Here is a 13,417-nt window from a genome sequence, read left to right on the forward strand (position 1 = left end):
CTCTGGTGTCTCAGTCACGGAGGCGAAGCGAGCGATGCCAGTGGGAACAGCCCGTCCCGGGGAAGGACTCTCCTTGGCGCCAGTGGGTCAGTGTCAGCTGCATGAGGGTCGCTCCTGGACTTTGTGGCTGACCCCATCTCCATGTGGACACACAAGTCTATGTGTGCTTCTGCTCCCCCAGCCCGTGTCAGAAATAATAGCTGTTCAGATGAATGGTGAGAGAAATCAGGGGCTGATCCAGCTGAAGACCAAGCCAACCCCTTGCTCCCTTGCCCCAGGGTTTTACTAAGCTTCTACCCGAAGTAGTTCTTCAGGTAGTTCTTGCATCTGATTTACTGCCCAAGGAGAAACACTGACATGTAGGAGAGGAGACAGGCCTTCCCCTCCACACAGCAGCCTGTACTTGCACCAGTTTAAAATGGTTATTAAATTGCGTTGTCAAGCACTCTAACTGTATCGCTATAACGACAAGCTGCACAAGCTTGAGATCTCCAGCCTTTCAACAGGGATCAAATACACTTCCCGTCCATAAGACTGGAACAGCAGGTTTCAGAGGAGACTTCCCTTCCTCTGCCGTGCTTGTGCCACTCGAAACGATTAACATTTGCTGTATTAAGCATGTACTAGAGTGTAACAGCAATCTCTCTTGCACGGGATAAAAAGTCTGACTCCACAGTGCTTACAATAAGAAAACTTATCGTTCAAGCAATTGGTTCAGTTAATCTCTAATTTTGGTGGAGATAGATAGCCATTTTTACTCCACGAATTACTTCGTTTCTTTTTTTGCTTTCGTGATTGGTAGAGAATCACAGGAAGAAGAGAACCAGTCCAAGCAGAACTAATCCAACTATCTCTGAAAACTTTTGTCATTAATTATATGCATTTTAAACATCAAAGGCTATTTTAAAAAAATGCCATAATTTTCCTTGAAAAACTGTTTTTTCCTGAGTAGACTGTTCTACTCTGGAATGATAGTATAAGCCTGGGTATATTGGAGTTCCAGATTTACCTCACTAATTCTTTGTTTGTTCAGTTGTCAGTTAAAATGACATTTTTCTTAACTGTCAATCTGGTAATCATCCTCTCTCTAGCATCTAGTTAAAAGCCTTGTATGCAAAAATACGCTTTCAGCAAGTACGCTTCGCCAGCACTTGGTCTGTTTAACCTCCTCATCTCCAAACTACCTTCTCTGATCCCTCTGTTGGAATGTGCTGCGCTTCCACGTGCATCTGTATTACCACAAAAACCTAGCTGCCAGGAACCCTGCTTGTGGACAATAGGGAAGAGGGGGAATGTTCAGCTTCTGGCCTGCGTGGTTTGTCGTCGCTGATTATGTGAAACTTGATGGGACAAGTTTCTCAGACTTGCAAAGCCAGCAGCTGGGCTTGAAGAGATGGGACAGGGAAGTTAAACCTGAAGAAAGAAATCAGAAAGAAGAACCAGAAGAAAGACCCCAGACTTTTTTGGGAAGAAGGGTGCATGTGGGGTGAGTGTTGGTCAGACTTCATTCTTCCCCATTTCAGGGATACGTGGTCCTGAGATGCTGGTTTGCCACCGCGTTGGTCACTTGGCCTTTCTAGTTCCCAGTTTAAAGCACCTTTGTAGCCCAACTGCCTAGTCTCCCTAATTATTATTTCAAAGAGACAAAACTGTACCTTTTAATTTATAAATCCTTTGAAAAGATGTAACTACTTCTGTCGGGGTCCTGTTACATACCCAGTGATGGGACAGAGAAGCGCTAGACACCACTGTACTGTCATTTTTGCCCAGACGTTTTCCGAGTACAATGGCTGACAGATGCTGTCTTGGGGATGCAGTCCGTGAGGCACGGCAGGAGCACACAGCAAAGCTCCTGAAGGTAGAAGAGAGAGTGCTTTTGCCTTTCTAAGTATGCCTTCACTTAGAAAACCTATTTGGAGGAACCGAGTGTAAAACCCCAGTTTGGCCATTAAAGGGCGGATGAAATGCATTGCTGTTACGCTGAATTCTTTTCCTTTGTGTCCTTGCATGAGACGGGCATCTCTGTAGGAGAGATTACCCTCCTCTGCTTCACCCAGGTATGAATCTCTACAGCCTGCTCCCCCTGTCTGCACCGGAGTTGCGTGACTAGCTCTTGGCTCCCTCTCTGCCCCCAAAATTGCCCCCCCAAGAAAGTGACACTCTTCAGTAGGAAATTACTGAAGGTGCCCCCGTCCATCTGTGTTGAAAAAAATAATCACTAGACATAAGGCATAATAAGGTAATGATAATATTTATTAAAGCCATAGTGATGTGGCTTTAAAAGGTGTGGAGTCAGTGCTTTTCTGTTTGTTTTTACAGCTGAACCCCCCCCATCTCTGCGAGGACGGTGAAGCTGGGGCTCCCTCTGGTTGGTACAGCCGAGGAACAAACATCTGGTCGGCGTGTGTGCCCTCGCGCTTGCCACCAAAGAGAAAAAAGGACTTGCTTACGATATTTTAAGTGTAATATTTTGCTACGCACATGCATGTGCGTGCTCACAGGTTACAGAAAGCCAGGTTACAGGGGCTTTTTACCTTTATGGCAGTAAGTTTTGAGAGGACTTGGAGTTCCTCTGCGAGTTCACTTCAGCGCCTATAAAGCTGTCTCCTCTATAAAAACAGGCTTTGCTTTTCCGATAGAAAGTTGGCAGTGCCAGAAAAGGAAATTCTGAGCCCAATTTTCACTTCGAACACATGTCAGATGTATATCAAATAACGAGCCTGAGACATTATTATTAGTGCAGGTTTCCACAGGACTGTTGTTTTCCAAACAGCACCAACTACTAATGTGGGACTGGAGGGGGCAACAGAGGCCATAAAACATAACAAATTGCTTCCCTTTTGACTGCCCTACAAAAATAGCTCTTTATCTGGAGTAAACCAGCAATCTTCTGACTGAACATTTTATTTTTTTTTTAAGGGTCCCTTCCAGAAGGTTTTTTTCCTTTCTTTCTTCTTTTTAATCTTGCAAGAAAGCATTTTGGGTAGCGAACTCCTGGGTGCTGAAACACGAACCCCGCAACATGCCGGGCAGGTCCTATGACCAAAGCACCCAGCGCCTGCCTTCACTGACACAGGACCTACACGCTCTTAGGCTTCAGGAATAAATCCTGCTCGCTTGATGACCCCGTTGCCCTGTTTCTGTGGTGCTCCCCCACGCTGGTGGTGAGCCAGAGAGGTTTCTAGGGCAGGTGCTCCTGCCCACTGCCCCTGCGCGAGGTGGCAGCACCATGTGAAGCAGTAAATCACAGCACATCTGTGTGCGAGCAATCGCTTCGTGATGTGTGCTGAGTCAGGAGCATCGGTGTCTGAGAGATTAAAAATAAAAATGGGAGGAGGCACAAGCTCCTCTGGCTTATGAAAAGCCCTGGAGAGGGCCCACCAGCAGATGCAAACAAACCTTTGTACAGTTTCCCTCTTCTCCTGTCAGAGAACTCTGGTGTGTTCTTCATCGTCTGTTTTGGGCTAGAGGCTTCACCTGAAGGAACATGTACTGCAAGGCTGAGCTTCAGCAACAGAAAGGGTTAATGAAAGCATGTCTTGGATGCCAGGTTGTGGTGCAATTTCATCTTATGCCTGACCCAAGCCAACAGCAGCTGCTGTTAAACAGAAGACCTTGTCCCAGCATTTGCGTTGCTCCGATTGCGTTAGGTCTGGTGAGTGTGAGGCCGCAGGGTGAGTCTGACCAGCTCACCATGCTGGTGGCCTTTACTTTTGGGGTTGTTTTTTACTGCAGAGGAGACAGTGGAAATGGAGAGGCGACGTGAGCCCCTTTCAGAAGTGGCCAGCAACTGGGTAGGTTGGATTACGCGTGTTGAGAACCTGCAGTGTTGTTTCCCTCACTGTTCTCATCAAAACAAAGGCTGAAGTAGGGTGGCAGAGCGCAAGTTAGTTGTGCTGGCAGTTCCCAGCTGGGTCTCACCCACATGGACTCGCAAGGTAGTTTTCCCACCCTGGCTGCAGAGCACCACACTTGCCATAAGAAACACAATCGGCAAGAGCATGGTGGGTTTCTGTTCCCAGCTGAGATGCCTTTGCTGTGAATAGTAGCCTGAGGTATTACGCTACTGATGTCTCTTGTTACATTATAGTTTGAAAAATAGAGACTGGGTGATAATAGATCTGCTCAGGAAAGTCAAAATGCATTCATTACAACTGTGATGCTGATAATCTGTAAGATAAAAATATGCTATGTCTTATGTGGATGTTCTCGTTCAAAAATAACGTGGACTTTGCTCACTGTAGCTCACAAATGCACCACGAGAATTCATAAGTTGGTGTCTAGCAGTAGCCTAGACCCACAGCTCCCAGCCTTGCTGGAAGTGCCGGAGGAAAGGAGGCACCGATCATATAGGTCACAGCTGAGAAGACTCAAAACAACTCTCATGGCCAACATACCTCAGTGCGTATCAGCCTCACCCTGTGATTCTTATCTCAGACTTTGATACCCTGTCTGTAGAGAATTTGAATAGGAAGTGATGCTATTGCACAACTATTTCCTTTTCTGGCCCCAAAATGGACTTAATTTGTGATTCTTGGCCAATACCACCACCAAACATTCAGTGCTGCATATCGTGGGTTGCAGTTTTTTAATCATTCTCTCGCTGTAGGCCCGAATTAGGCCGATAGTAACGTAGAGCTCTGGCACATGATGGACTGACTGTCCCAGCAGTTTCGCCGTCCTCATGAGATAGCTCTGTCAGCATCCAGCCTTTGCCAACATCTCTAATAGGATTTTCACTGAGTGTGACACACTGCGGTATTCAGGACGCAGCCTTAGCTATGCTTAGAGAGCAAGGCCGCCCCTGGATCCTACTCTTCTTTGAAAGAGAAGGGACCTGTGCCAAGCCTTGCCTACACCAGAGGTGTTCCACAGGTGATAAACCTGGAGCACAACAAGCCCACACTGTTGTAACACCCAGAGAACAGCAACGAGATGGCTGTGGCTATTGTGAACATGCAGCAAGCAAGGGCTTTGCCCAAAAAGCCTCGCTTTATCTGTGAAAATGAGGCACTGAACGTACTTATCCACCCGGCAGCTAAATGCCTAAAAGGCTCTAGCTAAAGGTGAGAAAATAATACATTTTCAGAAGTATTCAGTGTCAGCTCAAGTCTTTTCCCAGTAATTTAGCGGGGACAGTCATAAGGCAGTTAATGAGTGCTCCTGAGGGCTGGCATATGCTCTAAGAAAGCTGGACTTTCCACCATCCTGGAGGAAGTGCACGTTAGTATTTTTTTTGTGAGTGGTTCCAAAGCAGACGTAGATTCTGCCTCCTTTATATTCTACTCCCCACTACGCGTCTCTCAATGCTCTTCTCATGTTCTGATGTTTCAGCTTGCTTTCTGTGCAAAGGGCACCGCGGATCAGTGACAAGCGCTGCCTCCACCCTGCTCTCCGTCCTCGATTTCCCGTTTCACTGGGAGATGCCGAACAATACGCTCTGACAGCTTTTGTGTCCTGATTCCTAGAAGAAAGCATCCTCCAGAGAGCAGCTCGCTCGGCCTGAGATGCTCAGGCACAGCGGCAGCTGCAGCCTACGTGAAGTGGGGGTGGTATAAATAGCTCGCAAGAAGAGGGGCAGGAAAAATTACAGGGTATGGCACCATGGCCGGAGCTGCAGCACTCGGGTTCAGCTTGGCGCCGCAACAGGCTTTGTTTTAGCCAGCATCAGAGTTACGTTGGGTGGTCCCGAACTTGCCAGTATTCCTCATTTGGTAAAAATTCAGGTTTTCTGAATCTTTCGCAGCAATTTTACTGTAGTATCAATGACTGTGAGTTTTAGAGCTTTATCTTAGTCACTGACTTACACAAAAGAAAAAAAGCTCATGTTTTCCACAACTCGGGGACTCTGCGCTCACCAAGCTTCGCTCTCCAGGCTGCTGGTGAGGGCCTTACGCTGTGCACCATCTAGCCTTTGTGAACCCTGTCTTTCTCCTCGCAGGACAGCTAGCTTCCAAAGGGGAGCGTTTTCTCCTAAATTTCCCTCCTTACCCTGCTGATTGACTGCCTTCCTCCACGCCGTGGGAGCTGTGGGTCCAAATGCTGACAGCCCAGATTGGACAAGACCCGAACTATCCTATTGACCGGGCAGAAGCTGTAACTTCTGGACTGTTGTAGCCTGGCTAGAGGCTCCAGCAGGGCCTGCGTGCTGTTATTGCTGTCCTGATGTCCCATGTCAGACATGGTCCGGGCACATTCGCACACCAAGCCCAAGGAGACTGCAGCAAGGCAGTGCTGAAGCTTTAGGGGTAGGAAGCAGACATCTAATGGGCCCAACCTGAGCATCTCCGGCTGTGTGCGGTGCCCCATTTATATGACACACAAACTTCACGGCTGACCAGCAGAATGCTCAGGGAATTTTAGTGCTTCGAGCCTGCTGGTGAGGGGTCTAGAGGAAATGGCCTCAAGTTGTGCCAGGGGAGGTTTAGATTGCCGTAGTACAAAAAATTTCTTCACTGAAAGTGTTGTTAAGCATTGGAACAGGCTGCCCAGGGAAGTGGTTGACTCACCATCCCTGGAGGTATTTAAAAGACGGGCAGACGTGTGGCACTTAGGGACATGGTTTAGTGGTGGTTTTGGCAGTGTTAGGTTAACGGTTGGACTCGATGATCTTAAAAGTCCTTTCCAACCTCAACGATTCTGTGACCTCGGGAAGTGCTGGTTGCTCTCCTGAACGGTCACCTATGTTTGATTGGTGTTCCCAGGGCATTCAGCTGGGTGGCACTCCAGATTACCATCTGGGGGAGAAGAGGATTTGTTAACTAAACTATAAACCTCGGGTGGGGAGTAGAAATGGCATGGAGGGTCACAGCCTGCCTGGAGCAAATCCACAGGCTGTCAGACTTGAGAGGTTTCACAAGTTAATGCCGGGTACGGCCAATGGTAACCCTCATCCATTGCCCCAGCATGGAAACAGCAGCAAAAGCTTGGCTGAGGCCTTGCTTGTGTCCCCAAAGGAAGGTACTTGCTAAACCAGGAGCCAGGTCCTGGCTCCTGAGCCAGAGGCAGACCCGGTGCTGGAGCATTGCTACCCACTGATAGCCACAGCTGTTGACAATTTGTGACTGTCACCGCTCTGTGCAGACCACTGTGTCAGATAGATACACAGAACTCATAATGAAAACTCATGCTGAGGCCATCCCTTAGCAAGAAAACTCTTACAGTCCTCTTACTGGTGCAACGGCTGAAGGCTGGACACCCTCTCTACCACCAGAGGTGGAAAGTGGTGCATCGCAAAGATGTCCCACATAGTGAACCTGCAGTGAGGTGCTGCACCAGGAATACTGACTAACGTGAGCTGCCCCTGCTGTTGTGAAAGAGTTCTTTGGGTATCATTCTATACATAGGCTTATCCTTAAATTATGTTCTACAAGACACATTTATGTCCTTCTTGGCCGTTATGGCTTGGCTGCTGGCTGACCCCTACCTTGGATAATCAAGCCTGGTAATCTTGAAAAGCACAACAACTAGTCAGAATCCTAAAGAAGCCAGAGTGACACAGTGAAGCCCTTCAACCTCCTAGACCTGAGGAATAAAATACCCAGGAATGAATGTAACCTCTGGCAGGAATAAACAGCTCAGCTTTTGCCCAGGTCTTAGCTGAAAGCCCCAGCAGCACCGGCACTCTGGGTGAAGGCCATGTTATGATGGTTCTAGTAACTGTTTTCTGATAGTTTCTGATGTGCAGAAGTCTGGAGCATCCTGAAAGAGCAACACCACAATGATTCCAGTTATTGGCCTCCAGCAAGATTGAGAAAGTCTTCACCATCAGATGCCACCAGCATTTAGATATATATATTGACTACATGCTCCAGGTTCCTTAGTGTCATTTACTCCAACAGCACAGACCTCCTGCACTCGCTAAAGGTGAAATTACAAGCCAGGAAGCCTGAGTAAATAAAGAAAAATCACAAATACAGTACTACAACTATATCAACCACTTCTTGCACATGCACAAACTCCCGTTTCACTGCTATTAGCAGAGCACTCAGGCCCTTACATGCTAGGTATTTACTGTTTTCTCAGCTCTAACTAGAGGTTTTATAGGATAAGATGGAAAACACTAACCACCACCTTTAATCACAGTTGACCACCTTTGTGTGTCCACGGAAAACTCCCCGAGGGAGCTAACGCACAGTAACCAGGCCAGGGTGCAGCGTGCTGGCCGTGGAAAGAGGCCTACTGGCAAGGACTGAGCAAGGAACTCGGAAGAAGTGCATTAAGCCACCTTCTAGAACAAAAGCTTAAATTTCATTAGCCCCATAGGGTGCAAGTGTGCTGCACCTGGTGGGCTGTAAATTCCCCGTATGGCTTGCTAGGGAAAAGTCTCCCAGAGAAAAGATCAAAGCAATCAGCCCTTCTAACAAACGGACTGAGAATCAAAGGCCTGCAAGGGAGCTCCCCGACTTGCACAGGGGTGCCGAGGTGTGTTACCGATAGCCACCCAGCATTTCAAGCAGTTACTGCCGAGCAGCAGACGCTTTCTGCAATGGCTGACATTAAAGGAGTCCCTGAATATGCATGTTGCCCTCTCTGCTGACAGCTGAGTCTCTGATGTAGTGAAATGCAGAACATCTGCCAAAGGAGCAAGCCATCCTGAATAAATCAGCATCCACCCGGGATATGAGCTTGGACCCCTCAACTGGCTGAGACCAGCTAAGAGAGCAGCAAAGGGACATGGGGGCATCCACGTCTCACTTCCCACGTCTACAGGAGGCTGGTGAAAGTCAAAACCGCATCGCATGCAGGAAGCACACAGGGGAGCCCCATGGGCCTTGCTCATGTTCAGGTCCTGCTCATGTTCAGGTCCTTCGTGGCAGCCTGGGACTCAACCATGGCAATTCCCAGGTGACCACAAGAAGAAAAAAGACACTCCCCCAAGCGGAAGGAAGGAAGGAAGGGAGGGAGGGAGGGGGGAAGGGAGGGAGGGAGGGAGGAGAAAAAGCTGTGTCAACCTAGGCTAGAAAATATAATTCCTCCCGCACGTCATCGAAAGCCCACAGGTATTAGCAGGCACACTGCCGGGAGCACAACCCCAACCTCTCCGTATGCCGTCACTTGCTGGTGCCATACTCCTCTGCATCACAGGAAGACAGGAATAACAGAGAAACAAACTCCCCCATATCCAAGGTCTGCACCAAGTAGCTGAGCAATTCCCACTTGGTCCCACAGGTGACCAACAGAAGCCCTGACGCACAGACTTAAGGCATTTCAAGAGGGTGCAGGCAGGATCAGCAGAGACATATTCGCCTCTTCTTCAGCTTGTCCTCCCTTGATGTCAGAAATCTGATGCTGAAGGAGACCTTGGGATATCACATCCCTTTTGTCCATTGTGGGGCAGCACTGCCTTTTCCTTGCTGAAGCAATGCAGAGGGGTCCTCTGAGCAACAGGCTCCGCAGACCTTCTGAGGAAACAGGCTGTTCCTGGAGGTTTGCATCTTCCTTCGCAGAATTTATCATCCAGGCTACAGCTCCGGTCACAGCCCTGGCCGGGCGGCTGCCTTTGATGGCTCGGTGGGAACAATCACTACCAGGGACAGGAGGAAAATCACTGAATTTTAATCACATTTTTGCTGCCAGTGCCAAGGCCAGGAAAATACTTGTTTACATGATTAGAAACAAGATGTGTTACATATACATGGCCTCATCAGCAATTAGTGCCTGAGCATAGCGGACAATAACCTCCTGGCTGAATACAACACAAATCCCTTGGCCATGACCTACTGGTGTGACTTTACCTCCAGGACCTCGATGTTGTCAGAGCTCACACAAGGCAATGGCACCTCAGCCAGATTCCTGGTTTGACCAGGAAAAAGAAAATGGCCCGGGGAGCTAACAAGCCCTTAGCCGTAAATGCAAGTAGAAGAAAGAGGGAGCCTATGTGCATCAGGCATAGCTGCGTTTGGTGAGGAACAGTTTTAGTTCTCCATGAGGAGCAACTCAGTGGGAGTCGGTGAGCTACAGTGGTTCAGAGGAAAACAAAATTGAGTTCTTCATGTCTGCGCAATAAGGCTCAGAGGAGAGACTGTAGGCAGCCACAGGCTGGGTTTAAAGCACTGTTCCCCTTCCAGGGGGGTCCTGGATCTCAAACAGAGGTGGGAGCTCTGTGAAAGCCTCGGGGTTGCTCTTTGCAGAGCTCAGGATGCAACTCGCTGGTGGGTCAGGCTGGAGAACGGAGAGGTGCTTAATGGGGTTGGGAAGGGAGCCGGCCTCAGGCAAGGTTTTCACCTGGCCTGCCTCTAACACCAGCAAGCCCTCAGCAAGGAGACTCCTGCTGCCTCGTCCCCACTGGATCTGTGGAGATCTTTGCAAATGGTAGAGTGCAGCAGGGGAGGGTCTGGAAATGCAAACCGCCTTTTCAGCTGCAGCCCAATTCATTAATTTCTGAGCAGTTACACAACCTGTGACCTCAGCTGCAGAACTGCACATGTGTTGGGTCTCTGTCCATCTCCCTCTGTCTCTCTCTTTAACATTAGGGAGGCAAGTGCTTCAGCTTTTACTTGAAAAATCTTTCATGCAACGTCTAAAAACACCCTCCCTTAACAACACTGCCTATTTAGTATCTTTTGCAGCTCATCACCTGTCACAAGAAATGCAGCACATTTGGTTTTTTATACTGCAAGAACTGGCAACACCCTCTGCTTCCTAAATCTTCCAAAATAAGTTGCATGCATCTCCGGATAACTTGCAGACAAGCTAAAAATAGGAAAAGCCAACCTCTGAATTTCATTTTTTGCTTTTCAATTTTTTCTTGGATGTGCTCCCTGTGTTGAGCAGTTGCACTTCCCGTTAGGTCAGGCACTAGACAATAGTTTTCCAAAAGCCTGGAAATGAGAGAAACCCATAAAACAATTCCACATCCAGCAGCACAGAGCTGCTGGCACTCACTGAAAGGTCTGCCCTGGAAGTGGCCTGGGTTGTCTCTCTCCTGTCTGCCTTCTTTATACTGACGTTTCTCTTCCAAAAATCTTCCCAAGCTGTCTGCTTCTATCTGCTCCTGCTACTTACTGAGCCTCCCTGGTTTTCTCAGGCTGCGCATCCCTCAGTGTCTTGCTCCCACTCATTGCTGAGATTAATGCTGTGTAATATTCCAGAGCTATCACATTCTGTTACTTGGAGCTCATCTCGTTCTTTCTCAAAATCAAATTTAAATTAAAACAACCACACAGTTGAAACCCTGTATATCTAAGTGGATACACAGATCTAGGAGCAAGTAGTGGTCGGGGGGGGGGGGGGGGTGATGAAAGGAGGCCATGTCAGACAAAATGGGTAGTCTCTTTGATGTGAAAAAGGTTCTACATTTTGTTTAGATGTAGACATGCAACTTGTATCAGCCAACATTGCCTAGCATGCAGTGAAAAGCCTGCCTAATTTGGAGCACCCGGGTGCTTTGGATTGCCCTCCGCAGGTTTCCTGACCAGGTCAGCAACAAGGCAGGGACAGCACCAGCCCAAAGTCTGAGGGATGTTAGGAGGTGGCGTGAAGGAGCCATCCTGCTTCATGGAAATACTGTTGGCGCTGAGGGATCGGCTCAGGGCAAGTCTGGCGGCAGGACGGTGCTGCTGTGATTCACCCCCTCGGGCAGGGAGCCAGCTAGGAAACAAGACAGAAAATCAAATTCTCACACTTCTCAGGACACAGGCAGGAGGTGGGTGGGAAACTGGGCAAATCTCGCTAGTGAATAACTGCAGAGTCAACTGCGGAGTCTCTTGGCCCATCTGTCTCCAGCACATGCCAGGCCGTGTCGGAAGACGAGCTCACCCTGCTCATGTCTGTTCCCAAAGGGGCTGGATCTGCTCTTCTTGTGCTCGACACATGGACCAGAGGATTTGCCTCCCTCTGCCCAACCCAAGGGCCAGCTCCAGAACACGGCAGCTGACTTCACCACACATGGATAGAGGAGGCACTTTCTACCCACACTTGCACTTCCCTTTGAAACAGATGTTGTTCCTTCGCCTTTCAGTGGAATAAATGCTGTGAAGCACTACAATGGTAGTTAAAAATGTACTGGCGTACTACGTCATGGAAGAGTGGGCTAATAAGGTAATGATGACTAACTCCGGTGTTTCAAACTGGGGGGAACTGAGTTCCTTGGAAGAGCAAATTATGTGGCATGTTGTGGTGACAGCTCCTACAGCGGCCCAGTCGGGTACATGGCAGACAGGTCTCCTGACCCACAGAGCAAAATACTGATTTACGTGGTACAGAATGGTGTTTTTCCTCCTAGGAAGGGCAGTCTCTGCGAGCTGGAGCTGATGAAATCTGCTCTGCTTCATACCTTTTGTGGGTACCGCTTGGCTGGAAAAAGCCTCTCTTCTGTGCCTTTCTGGAGGAAGAATAAACCACAATATTCCTGCATGTATTGAACTTAGCCACCAGCCATTTTCAGCTTCTCGCAATAAACCGAGAGCTTCTAAACTCTGGCTGGTTTAAGAGTCCAACAGCAAAGAGGTCAAAAAGGAGAGAAGCATTCTGTGCTTTGAAGAGAGCTGGGATATTTGCCAAAATCAAGCACAGTTTTTTCTCTAGCCAGTCAGGGGACACAGAAGCTTTTCCAGACGTTGTTGTCCAATTCAGAGCAGCTTGGCCAAAAGCAATATTCTGGAGGAATCCACTCTGGGCTGAATTTGGGGTTTATTTTTAGTCAAATGGTCTGTCCCTCGTTGCAAGGAGGAAAATACCATACAATCTATGTTCAGGCACCCACAAAAATACTGCTTTGAGATACACTGCAGTAAGAGCAATCCCCACCACTGATTCTCCTTCACATTGGAGTACAGCCATGGTGCCGATCATTGATTTGTATGGTGTCCAAGCCATTCCAGGCTACAGAAACATTGATGTCCTGTCAGCGGGGCTCATTCCCTGGCACCCTTTACCCAAGCCTGGCTCCTGCAGAAGGACACTTTTCTGCCACCAGCGCTTTTGGGTCAGAAGGCAGCAGCAAGCAGCAGACTGTCCCCTCTGCTGTCATGGTCCAGGTGCCCAGACTGACCTCCTCCCTGCCTTCAGGCTCTCTGCAGGAACACCTCCTTCTTCTTCACCACCTATGACACACTGTAGGCATTTCTGCTCCATGCCTGTGACTAATTGGTGAAAATAAAGAATGAGATTGTAGAAACAGTAGGAGGAAACCAGAAATGCTTCTCAGTTTTCATGTGAAGTCTTCTGGGACATGTCACATCATCCCAATAAAGTCTACCAAGCCAGGGCTCCCTGGTGGCCAGGGATTTACCCCAGTGCAACGTGACATCCTGGCATGGATCCTGTTCCATTGCCATTTGCATCCACAAATGCCATCTTTCTCCTTCCTGCCCCCTGCCCTCTGTCCCTCATTCAAGGGTCACTAGACCCTGAGCTCATGCCTCTCAAGACAATGTTAGGAAAATCATCTGACCCCTGAGAGTGGTACCTGGCT

The sequence above is a fragment of the Rissa tridactyla genome, chromosome 4 (genome assembly GCF_028500815.1).
Source record: "Rissa tridactyla isolate bRisTri1 chromosome 4, bRisTri1.patW.cur.20221130, whole genome shotgun sequence".
Lineage (NCBI taxonomy): Eukaryota > Metazoa > Chordata > Aves > Charadriiformes > Laridae > Rissa > Rissa tridactyla.